The 16,193-nt window shown below is 49.9% G+C and overlaps 1 long non-coding RNA gene across 1 annotated transcript in view; it reads left to right on the forward strand.

Moving 5' to 3' along the window:
* Positions 1-14,354, forward strand: part of LOC115087656 — a 44,590-nt gene extending 30,236 nt beyond the window's left edge. The window contains exon 4 of the long non-coding RNA XR_003855569.1: positions 14,023-14,354. This is a non-coding gene — a long non-coding RNA (uncharacterized LOC115087656). The remainder of the gene's footprint in view (positions 1-14,022) is intronic.
* Positions 14,355-16,193: the final 1,839 nt, after the last annotated feature.

The raw sequence follows: 16,193 nt of genomic DNA on the forward strand, positions 1-16,193 counted from the left end.
TGTAGCACTAATATGGAACCCAACATTGTGTAATTATAGCATGGGTTATTTTTCCCTATATGCATCACCATCGTGACAGTAGATCTCTCTGCAATGGTCTCAGGTGAGCGAAGGCTCAAGGCACCAATTCCAACGTCGAAGCCATGAATCCCAGAACTTGTAGGTAATCCCACACTCTGGGGATTGGAAGCTGTAACAAGAGACGCACTTGTTGCTGCAATTTGTACATCCTGTTGTTCGCGAGAAACAACCTGCCCTGGAGGGTGTTGAAACGAGCTCCCAAATACTCCAGACACTGTGACAGAGTCAGATAACTTTTCGCTTCGTTGATTACCCAGCCTAGGGACTGGAGACAATGGATCACACGAAGAACCATCCACTTGCCTTCCTCTTCCGACTTGGTTTGAATCAGCCAATCGTCGAGGTAAGGATGGACCATTATCCCTTCCTTCCGGAGGATCGCCGCCACCACGACCATCACCTTGGTAAAGGTGCACGGGGCCATCGCCAGTCAGAATGGCAGTGCCTAGAACTGAAAATGCTGATCGAGGATCTTGAATCATAGGAATCTTTGGTGAATGCTGCGAACCGGGATGTGTAGATAAGCCTCGGTGAGATCCAAGGAGGCGAGGAACTCTCCCTTTCGAACTGCTGCGATGACTGTTCGAAGTGTTTCCATTCAAAAACGGGGCATCTTCAAGCAGCGATTTACCTTCTGTAGGTCCAGAATGGGTTGGAAAGTGCCCTCCTTTTGGGAACCATGAAATAAATGCCGTACCCTCCCCCATTCCTCGGACAGCACAGGGACAATCGCCTTCAGGACCAGCGATCTTCGTAGAGTGTCTTCTACCGAGACTCGCTTGTTGCGGGAAACGCATCGCGATTCCACAAAGGCCGGCATGAGAGGCCGAGAAAATTCTAAGGCGTAACTTTCTTTTACCACCTCCAACACCCAGTGATCGGAGGTGATCCTGGCCCACTCCTTGTAAAATTGGGACAACCTGCCCCCGATTATCCCGTCCGAGGAGTGAGCTGGCCTGATTTCATTGGGCAGGCTTCCCAGTTCCAGTTCCCTGACCAAAAACACCTCTGGCAGGACGACTGGAGCCATGTGTATACGGGAAGAGGTCTATCTGGAACTAGACGGTGGAACACTCCTCCCCGACCTGCTTTTTTGGAAATCCTGAAAATGGGATCGAGGACCAAATGATTTCCTGTAGGGCTTTCTATCTTCCGGCAGTTTATTGCCCTTGGAATCCCACAGAGATTTCAACAGCTGATCCAAATCCTCTCCAAACAGCAATTTCCCTCAAAAAGGCAGACTGCACAGTTGCAACTTGGAGGAAGCATCTGCTGCCCAATTGCGGAGCCATAGGAGTCACCGAGCCGCCACTGAGGAGACCATAGTCCGGGCCACCGAACGCACCAAGTCATATAAGGCATCTGCCATATATTCTACTGCCATCTCCAGACAAGCCGCCTGAGAAGCTGACAAAGTCCCAGAAGACGATGGGTCCTGCAGCTTTTGAATTCAACATAAGCACACGCTTTGTATCATGCTGGCACACACCGCCACCTGAAGTCCTAAGGAGGAGACTTCGAACACCCGCTTCAGATGCAGCTCCAGCTTGCGGTCCTGCACATCTCTGAGAGCAGCCACTCCCGCCACTGAAATGTCATCTTCTTGGTCACCGCTGATACAGCCGCATCCACCTTAGGTACCCATAGGCATTCTAAATGTTTCTCCATTAGCAGGTAGAGTTTTTGCATCACCCGGCCGAACTTAAGCCCCGCCTCTGGGGATTCCCATTCCTGGCTGATGAGCTTTTGAATCTTCTTCGGGATGGGAAAAGCACTAGGTGGACCCCGGAGACTGTCCAGGGCTGGGTTCACTCCCTCGTTGTCGAATTCTTCCAGCGAGGGTCTCACCCCCAATTCCTCAAGCACCTGGGGAATAAGATGGTGCAATTCCTCCCTCTTACAAACAGCCAGACTACGCGGGGTCATCCCCCTCCGCACTAGGTTCTACCAGGTCCTGATCGTCGTCGCCCATATCTACGTCTGGAGGGACCTCACCCTGATCTGCAGCAGTGTCCCTCAGGGGCGGAGTGGAGTCATTCCCCTGCTGGTCGACTGCACCCGCTAGCTCATCCCGAGCCAAAGTTGTCCGGGATGGACGACCGTCAGTTTGCAGATGGGGACACTTGGGAACTCCCACGCTCCCAACCTGGGTTCTGCGTTGTGCGAGCTTCCGAGCCAGGAATTTGTGCATGAGCAGCACAAATTCCGGTGAAAATCTCCCCGGCACCTGTCTCGTCACTGCTAGAATCAGTGTCCGTGTCTCTCGATTCCTCCGGTCTCGAAGTCCGCGCAGTGGGGGACAGTGGGGGGGGGGGGATGTCATCCTGGGAGACCTTTTCCACAGGGTGCATAGTGAGGGTTGGGCTCCTTCCGTTAGACCCAGCCGCCGAGCCTGACCTACGTGCAGACTTTTTAGGTTTGGTCCTCTTGTCTGAGGCCCCTTCCCCACCCAGTGCACAGTCCGAGCACAGTGACAGGGGGTCTAAATAAGCTGACCATACCCCGCAAGCCTTACAGGGTTCCACCAGAGGAGTTTCTGCCATGTTCCTCCTGGAAAAAGGGGCAAATAACTCCCCCCCAGAAGAAAACAGGTGCTGCCACCCAGCCCTGGTGACTCCCACTAAAAACGCCGCAAAAATCGACCCCAGGAACGCTGGGGAGCCACGTGGGAGGTTGAAAAAGAAAAAACAAAATGGCCACCGTGGTAAAAATAGCTCTGGAGCCGGTGGTAAAAATGAGGCAGGGAGCCTAAAACGTCCTCGGAAGTTCTTACCAGGGCTGAAACACTCTCCCCTCCTCTTCAGGGGTCTGCCTGGCTCTGCACTACCAGGCAGACTGATTTACCCCAGGAGCTGCGGTGAACAGGGAACCTGGAGGTGGTTTTTTGGGGGTGTTTTTTTACAGAAAAACTTTGTTTTCTAGTAACAGAAAAAAAAATTAAAGCCTAAGCTAAGAATAATAGAAAAAAATCTCCAAAGGGGCTACTTCCCTGTACTGCAGACACTGAGGGGGAGCCTTCGGGTCGCTGTGGGAGCCAGTCCCCTGGCTATCAGGGGACCCGGAACCACATGGGCTAGCACCACCAGGGGTAACCAACCCTCCCATTTGCCCGGCTCTACCTGAAGGATGGCCCAGACACTGAACCTAGCACCTCAGGGAGCAATAAAAATCCATCTCACTCAGAGCTACAGGTATACACGACTACCATCTGCTGGAGTCAGAGAAATACTGATGAGCTGCAGGTGGCACACTTGGGATACCAGTGCCTCGAAGCTTTGCTCTCTGACTCCATCTGCTGGTGGGAGTGCATAGCCCACTGGTCTGGACTGATCTGGGTATGTACAGGAAAGTATTTTATTTGGACACTCAACCAGAGTCTTCTGTGTGTTCACTGGCACCCACAGCAGAGATAAAAGAAAGATTACCTCCTCAGGATAGAGATTATACAGTCACCCCCCCCCCCCCATCAATCCTGGCCCCAGTGCTAGTGCGTGGATGTCCTGCTACCCTAGGTGGCGATGTCATTAGGCCATCATGTGATCTCTCTCTCTCTCTCTCTCTCTCTCTTTCTCTCTCCCTCCCACTCTGATTGACAGTACCTCTCTACACCCGATTCAAATGGTCCACATCTCAAAAACTCGATTTCGCTAGCCTCCACGTCTCTAATGCCCAATTTCTCGCACTTCTTCATGCCTCGCGTCCCGCTCTCACTCCCCACCCACTTTCGGCACCCTAGGCAGCCACCTGGTCTGCCTAATACCTCCCACTGGCCCTGCCTTGTCTTGAAAGATGATCTCTTCCCCCATCAATAAACAGGGCCGGTGCTAGCTTTTTTGCTGCCCTGTGTGAACAATTACTGTGCTGCCCCCTACCCCTTGTTCATTCATTATCTGACCCGGGCTCTCCAAAAAACAATCCCAGCTCCCTTCAGTGATACAAACTTTGAAAACTGACACCATCTACCTGCTCCCCCCCCCCCCCCAGTATTAGGTTCTCTAGGCGAACCTGATAGCCTTACACAATGCTCCCCCTGTCCCTCAACCTCCCCCATCAGCCTGCTCTCCACACACACACACAGTTAAGAATTATGCATTTATAATAACATTTTACATGAAAAATATCAAAGTACAGTATTCTGAGGCAAAAATATCACTTACATTATATTTACATGCACTGCTGTGATGCCAACCAGAAATCCCAGCAGAAAAGGCACCTGGAACCCATATGGTGTTAGACCTATTATGATGTGTGTTGGGTGTGGGCTTGATCTTCAAAAGCCCTAAAGCACTAATACACTTCCTATTAGGAGAATACTTCACCTCAGTCACAATGCAGAACATAAACAGACCCTCACCGAATATACAATACAGCAACCATAAAGTAGAATTATAAATGTGACAAAACCTGAACTGGAAACCACAAGTAGCCAGACTCTGTATGTAGTGGAACAATAAAAGTCAGAACAATTACCATTCCTCAAACATCAAACAATAAAATCAAGAAATAAAATAAATACCTAATCATAATAGTAAAGGCATGCTAATAATAATCCAAAAATAGATGACAAATAAAAGATCAAATAATTAAAAACTCACATATACATTTTTTAAAATAACCCAAACATCAATAAAATATTTTAGAAAAGCAGGCATTAAATAACACCTGAAAAATAAAACTAAAAAGGATTTTAAAAATTCATGCTTTGGTTGGGATCTGCCAGCAGCCCCGGGCCCTCCTCTTCATTTCAGTTGCTGGAAGGCTGGAATCCACCTGCAGCCCCATTCTCTCTCTCTCACACACACACACACACACACACACACACCTACACAAAACCTAGGCACCTCCCAACAAAGGATCCGAATCCTAGGAAGGAAAGAGACATGTGGCGAGTTAGCCTGTGTGACCCAGCCCCGAAAGAGACAAATTCTTTCATGGTCCCATCAGAGTTAAGTCAGCATTGGGAGACAGGGTTACACTGTAAAACACCCCTTTTTTGAACTGAAATTTAACTTTTTCAAGCATCCAAAAACATAGTGGTAGAGAAGATATCTCTCTCACGTCTACTCGATGCAGAGGGATAAATTTGAAGCAGTTCTCTTACCTAAAAGAAGGAAGCTTGGTGAGTACTTCACGGAAAGTGGCAGTGAGTGGCACAGAAGACATCACTGAGGTGCAGACTGAATCGGACGGAGACTCTGTGGTTCAACACGGTGGCGAAAGTGCATTCAAAGCAGAAACGCGCATTTGGTTTAAAAAGCTCTAGTCGGACATCTTAGGCGTGAAAACTGAACCGTTAGAGATGGTTAATGATCTCTGAGGGGGAGGGGGGGATGGGATTTTAGAAATAGACCAGAGGGTGGATGAGGCCGGGTTCCAGCTGGATAATTAAATGGAGTTCACGATCTGCAGTGAGTAAACTTGAAAGGCTAATTTGGATCTCTCTCTCTGCAAAAAATTGAGGACCTTGATAACAGGTCCTGCAGAAATAATGTGAGGAAAAGGAGTGTGCCTGAATCAGGTGAATATAATGACTGTATGATGGTGGTGAAACAGAGTGGAAAGGCCATCTTGATGGCAGGTGAATATCCCAATAAGGGCGTGGAGATAATTGTGAACCAGGACCATATGGCACTGAGGGCACCCAGACTCAATGTATCAAGACATTTAGGGGTAGATTTTAAAACATGCACACGCGCGTCCATGTGCTTGTGGTTCCCAGCGCCCGCACACGGATGTGCTGATTTTATAACATGCGCACGCTGCGCGCTTCCCCGGAACAGTGGCTAATGGCTGCTATCCTGGCTGGCTTCCATCCCACCCCACCCAGACCATGCACCCCAGCCCGGCCCTTTTCCAGGGCCCGGCACTGGGTGTGTATTGGGACCTATGCGCGTGGCCTGGCCCTTTTGAAAATATGCGCAATTCGCTCAGGGTCCGGCCACACGGATAAGTCCCGATTTTATGCACATGGCCATTTTAAAATTCGGCCTTCAATGAATAAATTCTCTCTTACAGATAGATAAAGATTTTACTGTCTTCAAATATTATACTATCTTTTGAGAGGACGGGTTCTAGTAGATCTTAAGCAGGGTAGATTTCTATTTGAGGGTTTTTGATCTGCTCCTCAGACCTCTAAGGGCCTTATTTCTAAAATTTACAAGAAAATTATTCCTTACCTGCTAATTTTCGTTCCTGTAGTACCATGGATCAGTCCAGACGGTGGGTTATGTCCCCCGTCCAGCAGATGGAGTCAGAACAGAGCTCGAGAGTGCCACGTCATATGCTAATGCACCCTCTGCTGAAGCTCAGTATCGCAAATAGCAAAGCCCAAAAGAGCAGAAAATAATTTGGATCAAGCACCAAGAAACGAATAAAAATTCAACATCAACAACTATTACGAGAAAAAAAGACCTGAGAAGACAGGTCGTAACAGCCAACTTGTGAGGAGCTGTGAACCTCAAGAGGTAACGAGTGGAACAGAGAAATAAAGAACAGGCAAAAAATAGAAGCACACAGAGAAGTCCAAGCAGGAGCGCACAATCCCAGAGTGGTGGGCGTCTGGACTGATCCATGGTACTACAGGAACGAAAATTAGCAGGTAAGGAATAATTTTCTTTTCCCTGTACGTACCAGGATCAGTCCAGACGGTGGGATGTACCCAAGCTTCCCTAAACCGGGTGGGCCCCTGAGAGCCCTGCTCGGAGGACCTGATCGCCAAAGTGACCAGGGTCCGAAGGCGCCAGGTGTAACCGATAATGCCTGGCGAACGTGTGCAGTGACTTCCACGTCGCCGCTCGGCAGATTTCTTGTGGGGAGACGGAACGAGACTCCGCCCAAGACGCCGCTTGTGAGCGAGTAGAATGAGCTCTGACGTCCGTAGGTGGATCCCGACCTGCCCCGATATAAGACGCCGAGATGGCATCTTTGATCCAGCGGGCAATGGTCGTCTTTGATGCGGAGGCACCTTTCTTAGGTCCGGACCAGAGAACAAAAGATGATCAGAAACCCGGAAGTCATTGGTAACCTCCAGGTAGCGAAGGAGCACCCGCTTAACGTCCAAATGCCGAAGAGACCTTGAATCCTCTGGAGAGAACGCCGGGAGGTCCACCGTCTGGTTCAAGTGAAAGGAAGAGACCACCTTCGGAAGAAAGGATGGTACTGTACGGAGTGAAATTCCTCCTTCCGAAATGCGAAGGTAAGGCTCCCTGCAGGACAACGCCTGCAGCTCTGATATGCGACGGGCAGAACATATCGCCACAAGGAAAACCGTCTTCATAGTGAGATCCTTAAGAGAAGCCCCGTGGAGAGGTTCGAACGGCGCGCCCACCAGGGCTCGGAGAACTAGGTTAAGGCTCCACGACAGACAGGGATCTCGAACCGGAGGCCGTAGGTGTTTAACCCCCTTCAGGAAGCGGGCTATGTCTGGCTGTAAAGGCAGAGAGACTGAGGTATGCATCAAAACATTTAGGGCGGCCACTTGCACTCGTAGAGAATTGTATGCAAGGCCCTTATCAAGCCCGTCCTGCAGGAACTGAAGGATCAGGGGTACCGTGGCTGTCGTGGGTCGGACCCCATGATCGACACACCAGCACTCGAAGACTTTCCATACTCGACTATAGGCAACGGAAGTAGAAGGTTTGCGAGCCCGAAGCATAGTGGAAATCACCGCCTCCGGATAGCCCCTGCGGCGGAGGCGGCTCCGTTCAAAAGCCAGGCCGCAAGACAAAAGAGTGCGGCCTGATCGAAAAATACCGGTCCCTGGTGTAGGAGCCGTGGAAGATGACCCAGACGTATCGGACCGTCCACTGCCAAGTGTAGCAAGTCCGCAAACCAAGGACGACGCGGCCATTCCGGAGCCACCAGGATCACTGGGCCGCGGTGTTGCTCTATCCTGCGAAGTATCTTGCCCACCAGAGGCCAGGGGGGAAAGACATATAGAAGTTGATCTGTCGGCCATGGTAGAACTAGAGCATCCACGCCCTCTGCGCCGTGCTCCCGCCTGCGACTGAAGAAGCGAGGGGACTTGGCGTTGAGGACGGTCGCCATCAGATCCAGACGTGGACTTCCCCAGCGTTGAACAAGGAGGCGCATCGCTTCGTCGGAGAGCGACCATTCGCCGGGATCCAACCGCTGACGACTCAGGTAGTCCGCTTGAATGTTGTCTACGCCGGCGATGTGAGAGGCCGCGAGACGGACTAGATGAAGCTCCGCCCATGCCATCAGGAGCGTGGTCTCGGCGGAAACGTGCTCGCTTCTCGTTCCGCCTTGACGATTGATGTAAGCCACCGTGGTGGCGTTGTCCGAGAGAATCCGTACTGCTCGGTTCCGAACCAGAGGGAAGAAGTGTTGGAGCGCAAGGCGTACTGCCCTGGTTTCCAGACGATTGATCGGCCAGCTTGCCTCCTCCGTGGACCAAATTCCCTGTGTGGCGCTCCGTTCGCAGACGGCGCCCCAACCCACAAGGCTGGCGTCAGTGGTCACTACTACCCAAGTGGGGATCTCGAGAGAGACGCCACGGGCTAGGTGAGCCGGGATCAGCCACCACTGCAGACTCTCCCGAGCCAATTGAGGAAGGGGAAGTATCATCTGATACTCTTGGGACACCGGTTTCCAACGGGAAAGGAGAGAGGCCTGTAGAGGGCGCAGGTGCGCAAAAGCCCAGGGAACCATATCGATAGTGGAGGCCATCACTCCCAGAAGCTGCAGATAATTCCAAGCGGTGGGCTCCGACAAGGCAGAGAACTGACGTATGTGTTCCCTCAAGGAGAGGGCCTTGTCCGACCGTAGAAACACCATGCCTTGCTGAGTGTCGAAGGTTGCTCCCAGGAAATCCAAGCGTTGGGATGGTAGAAGAGAACTCTTGGAGAGGTTCACAACCCAGCCCAGAGAGCGGAGAAACTCCAAAACTCTGGCCACCGAGGCCTGGCCCTGAGAGAAAGACTTTGCCCGAACTAGCCAATCGTCCAGGTAGGGATGGACTAGAACACCCTCCTTTCGAAGGGCCGCTGCCACTACCACCATGATCTTGGTGAAGGTCCGAGGAGCAGTCGCAAGTCCGAAAGGCAGGGCCTGGAACTGAAAATGTTGACCGAGAATTTTGAAGCGGAGGTAACGTCGATGCTCCGGAAGTATGGGTATGTGTAGATACGCCTCCGTGAGGTCCAGAGAAGCCAGGAACTCTCCCTGGTGTACCGCAGCAATAACCGACCGCAGCGTCTCCATGCGGAACCTGCTGACCCGCAGGAACCGGTTTACCTCCTTCAAGTCCAGGATGGGTCGGAAGGAGCCGTCCTTTTTGGGAACTACGAAGTAGATGGAATAATGTCCCGAGCCCACCTCGGCGAAGGGGACGGGAGCAATAGCCTCTATGTCCTGTAGTCGGTCTAGTGTTTGCTGAACCGCCAGTCTTTTGAGATCGGAACCGCATGGAGAGAAGAGGAACCTGTCCCTGGGCTGACGGACAAACTCCAAGGCGTAACCGTGTCGTATTGTGTCCAGAACCCACTGGTCGGAAGTGATATGGACCCACTCCTCGAAGAAGTTTGTAAGACGGCCGCCAATGGTGGGACTGGAGGAGTGGGCCAGCCTGGCATCATTGAGAGGATTTGGTAGGGGGGTTCCCCTGACCTGAACCATCTCTTGCGGGCCTCCGCCCACGAAAGGAACGCGACCACGGCTGCGATCTACTGGGAGCTCCACGGGGTCCAGGTTGCCGGTACGACCTGTAGCGACGTTGTGCCCTAGCCCTGGTTCTGGAAGAGGCAAACGGTCGGTAAGAGCGCTGCCTATCTTCAGGCAGACGATGCACCGAGTTTTCCCCCAGGGACTTGATGATTTGGTCTAGATCATCACCAAAAAGGAACTTCCCTCGAAAGGGAAGGGATCCCAAGCTCGACTTGGAAGAGGCGTCCGCTGACCAATTGCGAAGCCACAGAAGCCTACGAGCTGCCACCACAGAAACCATGGACCGGGCCAGTACACGGAAGAGATCATACAGGGCGTCCGCCCCATAGGCAATGGCAGATTCCAGACTGTCAGCCTGCGCGGCCTCTTCCGGAGGTAACTGCTGCGACGTGAGGAGTTGTTGGACCCAGAGAAGGCTGGCCCTCTGAGTCAGTGAACTACACATGACGGCACGCATTCCTAAGGCCGAGACTTCAAACACCCGTTTGAGGAACGTTTCCAGCTTGCGATCCTGAGTGTCTCGTAGGGCGGTCCCGCCCGTGACTGGGATCGTCGTTCTTTTCGTCACCGCTGAAACAGCCGAGTCCACCTTAGGGACCCGAATGAAATCCAGAAAATCCTCCGGCAGAGGATACAATTTATCCATGGCACGGGTGACCTTCAACGACGCCTCAGGGGTGTCCCATTCTCTGGTAAGAAGCTGCAAGAATGACTCATGCACTGGAAAAGCTTTCGCCCTAGGCCGGAGGGCAGCCAAAACAGGATCCCCCTTCTTGGAGGACATAGCAATTGCTGGGGCCACTGGCGCTGGGGGGTCCGGCGGAGGGTCTAAATCCAACTCTTGTAGAATCTGGTAAATCAGGTCATCAAGTTCTTCCTTCTGGAAGATTCGCAGGGCGCGCGGGTCGTCTCCGTCCGTGTGACCTTCCGCGTGCGCATCCAGCGGGTCCGAGGGGTCAAGCCCCGTCGGCGAAGCCGTTCCCACAGCCCGTGGCTGTGGTGGCAAAACACTGGTCCCAGGTACTGCACTAGACGGATTCTGAGGTCCGGAGGTAGAGCCCGAGAGTTTAGGGATCTTGGAAGGAGAAGGGTCTGCTGTGGAATCCCCTGGGCTTACTAAGCCTTGTAAATATGCAGTATGCATTTTTAAAATGAAATCTGGGGAAAAAAACGGCAGGGTAGAAGCCTGACTAGTTGAAGGCCCTTCCTGAGGTAAATGACCACGGAGACCCTCGTCAGGGATCCGTAGTGGACGAGAGACGTCCCGAACTGCTCCTTCCTGCTCAGGCGCGCTCCTCGCGGAGTGGTCCCCATCCGAAATGGCCGCCTTTCCCGCCGACGGCAGAGAAGTGGCCGGCCCGCGCTTCCCGGGCTGAGGGGAGGGGGGCACTGGAAGCGAATCAGAAGTGCGTGCGGCGCTCTCTCCCTCAGGGAGACATCGAGGGCAAACCCCCTCCTTAGTAAATCGGGACCCCGAATCTCCACAGGTCTCGCATCTGGAAAAGCGCGGCATTGCCACGCTAGTGAAAACGCCACGGGGGGGGGGGCCAAAAAAGTAGCACGGCGGGAGGCCAAAAGGCCGTTGGAAACCGCTCAAAATGTCCCAAAACGCCGGCGGGAAAACCCCCTACCGGCGAACCCAGGCCCGAGAAAAATTTGTGCCGGGTCGCGGGACCGTTGGCCGTCACGTGTAGAGACCGGCTCCACCGGCGTACACGGGGCACCGCTAAGGCAAAGCAACTAGCTGAAAAATAAAAACTACACAAAATAAAGACACTTACCCCTGAGCCAGGAAAGTGAAACGACAAGAGAAGGCAGAAGAAAGTGAAGACACGCCTCCTCAAAAATTAAACTGAGAAACTTTTTTTTTTTTTTTTTAAATAACTTGATCCAAATAAGTACAGTAGAAATGACAGGTAAGAATTCAAGAAGAAAGAAGAAAGAAAAACAACGAAATCCTATCACTGTGGGGAAGCACTGATTTCCCCAACCCCATCTGCTGGAGTCAGAAAGATACTGAGCTTCAGCAGAGGGTGCATTAGCATATGACGTGGCACTCTCGAGCTCTGTTCTGACTCCATCTGCTGGACGGGGGACATAACCCACCGTCTGGACTGATCCTGGTACGTACAGGGAATTCATTTTAAATAAGGAGTTAACTGTAAAATCCAAATATATTTTGGCATGGAAGAATGATTTAGGGGTGGAAATGGATGAGAATGAATGGGCAGTGTGCTTTGTGAGTTCTGTTTCTTCCTTGATTGTTGAGATTGGCTATAAACCACTCTTTAGATGGTACACGACCCTTGAAAGGTTACATCAAATCTACCCTGGAGTGGAGAATACTTGCTGGAGATTATATGGGAGCAATGGTTCTCTTTTCCATAAATGGTGAGCATTCCTAAAGATTCCAACTTACTGGGATAAAGTGATTTTTTAAATTCTTGAACTAATGGGATGCACATTACCCAAGGATACTAAAGTGTTATTGGGCATTACTGATTCCACTTTAGATACTCGTACGAAAAAGTGGCAGTTGATTTTTCACATAATTTTTGCAGCTAGATGTGAAATAGCTCTTCACTGGGAAAACCCTATACCTCCAGGGATATCATCTTTGCAGTGCTGGATACGGGAAGTACATTTTATGTGCTATTTAACAGCAGTCAAAAATGGATATTCTTGCTACATTTCAAGCAATTTGGAGGCCATTTGAATTATAGCATGCTGAAGGAACTTACCAATCCTCATGGGATGGAAGCCTGTTTGCTTTATCTATCTCTCCTTTTCCTCTATTTATGTCTGGATAACCTGTTGGGATTGGGAGGTTTGGGTGGAGGAGGTGAGGGGGGGGGGGTGTGGGGAGGTAAATAATGGAAAATACTGGAAATCCAGATTGATTATGTTCAAATGACTTTTTGAAGACTTGTATGGATGAGATAGTTGCACTATTGATGGTGGTTTAATAAACATTACAAATTCTAAAAAAAACAAAAAAAATCATATACATGTGTAGATGAATAACCCAGTGTGAGATGGTTTGTGATTGGAAGGAAGGTCCTCTGTAGCGGTTTCTCCATCCATGTGCCATCCAAGTGCCCTAAAGATGCCATCCGTGTGCCCTAAAGATTCAGACTGAAAAAAAAAATGCAGTTTCATCTTGATTTTCATTTTAGTTGGATTTTTAAATTCAGGTTTAATTTCTTTTGATGACTTATTTCAGTTCATTTCTTTTTTATTTTTTTCAAATAAAATAAAAACAGCAAAGGAAAAGAAAACCAAGAAAGCAAAACAGCCAAAGGACAAAGGGGTTGGGATCCACCCCCATCTCTCCCAGCAAACCTTCTCCCCGGTACAGAAATGAAACTCCAGCTCCTGCTGACGCTGCCAAATCGAACCCCGGGGCACAGAACTGAAGAATCGGAATTCTCTTCCACCCCCCCCCCCCCATCCCTTCCCTACCGATGCATCCAACCCCAGCCCCAATCGGTAGCCCAAATGAGGCGAGCGCAATCCCCATTCGCTTCTGATCCACTGAGTTCCGATTTGAAAATGGCACTGGCTGACCCTGAGGCTGGCGCCATTTTGTTGTGTGGCATAAAGCATATGGGCTATACAACAAAATAGTGCAGGCCTCAAGGCCAGCTGGTACCATTTTGAAAATGAGATCCAAGGGGGCAGCAATGACTGGGGATTTCTCCGACTTCATTTGGACTACCAGAACTACACTCAAGGGCAAGGAAATTCCTTTTTTTTTTTTTTAGGTTCTGTGCACTGGGGAGGGACTTTTGGTAGTAGCAGTGGTGGCACTGGCATTCCAGAACAGAAAGAAAACCCCAAAGAATGTATTGAGTCGTGTGGAATCATTTTTTGAATACCCCAAGTGGGCAAGCCATTACTACCTATCCAGTTGGCATTCTACCCGCTTGATGGACATTCCACCATTAAAATACTGAGCAACTGAAAAAGATTTGGGGTTTTGAGAAATACGAACTTGTTAATAAAATAAGCCTGAGCAGAGTTTTGCCTAGAGAGGGAGAGGAGCACCCAGGATTATTAAATGAAAGGGGAGATCAAGTGTACAGAAGAGATCAGAAGGTTGGGAGGAATCATGATGTCTTAGTGAGCGGAAGGACTGAGGACATTTTGGTGATGGATTTGCTTGAGGGAGGAAGAAAAAGGGATAAAGCAGGAGAAGTTCAGAGTTTGTGGGGTTTTTTCTCCCCTTACTGTTATTTATAATTTGTTGTGCTTCAGATCTATAGCCAGAACATTGGATTCTCACCAAAAGAACCATGACCAATTGATGCTGAAATGTGGTCATTTCTCAGCCCAGAAGACAGGCTCCAAGGTCATTCCGAGGGCAAAATGACAGCGTAGTTGAATCACTGAAGTTGTAGAAGCCAACAGAAGTGATCCAGGAGAATGAATGAATCAGATGGTGAGAAAACGGTAAAGATAAATGTGTGAAAACACTGCAATGACTCCGGACAGAGATGCCTTTCCATTTCAAAAAGAGGAATCTTAGAAAAGAAGACCATTTATAGAAAATAAATGTATTTGTATCTGCTCAATAAAACAAGTTGTAGGCAATATCTATTTTATTGGACTAGCTTGCTGGAATGAGGAAAGCTGTTGCAAACTGTGGGTTTTTTTGTTGGGTTTTTTTTTTGCTTAAGCGATTATGCACACAGATCTGGAAGCTTTCAACAGATGCCATAAGATGTGGAGGAGATAAAGCAGACAGAGAGCCGAAGTTGCACAATACCTTAAAACGGGCTCCCAAACTTGGTCTCTGAGACACGCAGCCAGCTCTACTTTCCAGTGTAGACAAAGAATGCAGATTACCCTAATCCTTGGTACAATGTGCAGGCAAATATATTTTATGGGCATTCGTCCTGATTGAGGGTCCTCAGCACCCAGTTTGGGAGGTACTACCTTAAGACTTATTTAAGGTAGTCCTTCCTTAGCGAGCTAAGAAGTAAGTTGTGTTCCTGAAAAGGGGATATTTTCTAGCTGTCCTGTTTACATATGAGATTCTGTTTTGTACACAAATTTTTCATAGTTTTTCAAAAAAAGCTATTAATTTCTTTTAATCTTTCAACAATCAGATTCCTCAGCCTGTGAGCATCAAGAATGATTATAAGCAGGGGATGCATCTCTAGTCTGACTCTGAATATTCTGAGACACAAAGATTTCTTCTGGGGTACCTTTACTTTTGTGTGCTTTCATTTTTCCTCTGCCTGCTATCCTGGTTTTTCTTCCTAAAATGGCCTTCCCTCACAAATACTGAATCAAAACAAAATACAAAATCTATGGGCCGGATTTTAAAAAGGTTACGCGCATAAACGTGCGCCGGGCCTATTTTCAAAAGGCCCGGCGACGTGCATGAAGCCCCGGGACATGTGTAAGTCCTGGGGCTTTACTAAAGGGGCAGTCCGGGGGCGGTCTAGGGGCGAGGTCAGAGGCTCCAGGCACAACGGCCATTTGCCGCTGTGCTTGGGATCGCGTGCTGGCAGTCGGCCGGTTCGCGCAACTTGCGCCTGCCCAGAGGCAGGCACAAAAGGTAAATTAAAATTTTTTGGGGGGGGTTAGAGTAGGGCTAGGGGGAGGAAAGGTTAGGGGAAGGGCTGGGAAGGTCAGGCTAGGGGGAAGGGAACGGGGGAAGGCAGTGCAGCTCGGCGCGCACAAGGTGCATAATTGTGCACCCCCTTGCGCGCGCCGACCCCTGATTTTATAACATGCGTGCACCTCACCCTATTTAGCCCAGCCATTTTTAGAACTCAGTGTGATCAGTTTTAGAGAGCCTCCGAACAGTGAGGATGTTTTGGTTTTACTCTCTGCTGAGGCCTCCCAGCCTCCCTCTGCACCTTCAGTTTGAAGTGATACCTCATTGTGCACTCTCTGCACTGTCGTATTAATTGCAGAAAGATAGATTTTGAGCCGGATTTCCCTTTTGGAGCAAAGAGGGCTCTCTATGCTGAGGACTGAAGACCCGTGAGCTCCACTCAACTCTCTAAGTGGGCAAGACTGGTGACATCTCCTTCTGAGAAAGAGACAGTGATGGCTAAAGATGTATCCAGCTTTTCCTTTAAGAAGTATTTTTTGGACATTTGTCTTATGGGGAGGTTTTTCTGCCTGATCCCCTTTCTGACTTTTCCTGCAAGAGAAGTCCCCAAATAACAACTAAAGAGAATGCGTAAGACCGGAAGACCCCAATCGGATCTCCACCCTATGGGACCAGGACAGGCAGTGAGACCAAGAGTGATATGGATTCAGGTAGGACTGTTTTGCTGTGTTTGAGGGGACTCCTTTCAACTGGGTTCCCAATTAGCCGCTGGGTGAGCTTAGCGCATTCAAAATTACCTTGGGAAGCTCAATTCAGATGACTGAAACAAAGGATACCTACCTACAAAGAAATACACATG

This window comes from Rhinatrema bivittatum, chromosome 3, assembly GCF_901001135.1.
Source record: "Rhinatrema bivittatum chromosome 3, aRhiBiv1.1, whole genome shotgun sequence".
Lineage (NCBI taxonomy): Eukaryota > Metazoa > Chordata > Amphibia > Gymnophiona > Rhinatrematidae > Rhinatrema > Rhinatrema bivittatum.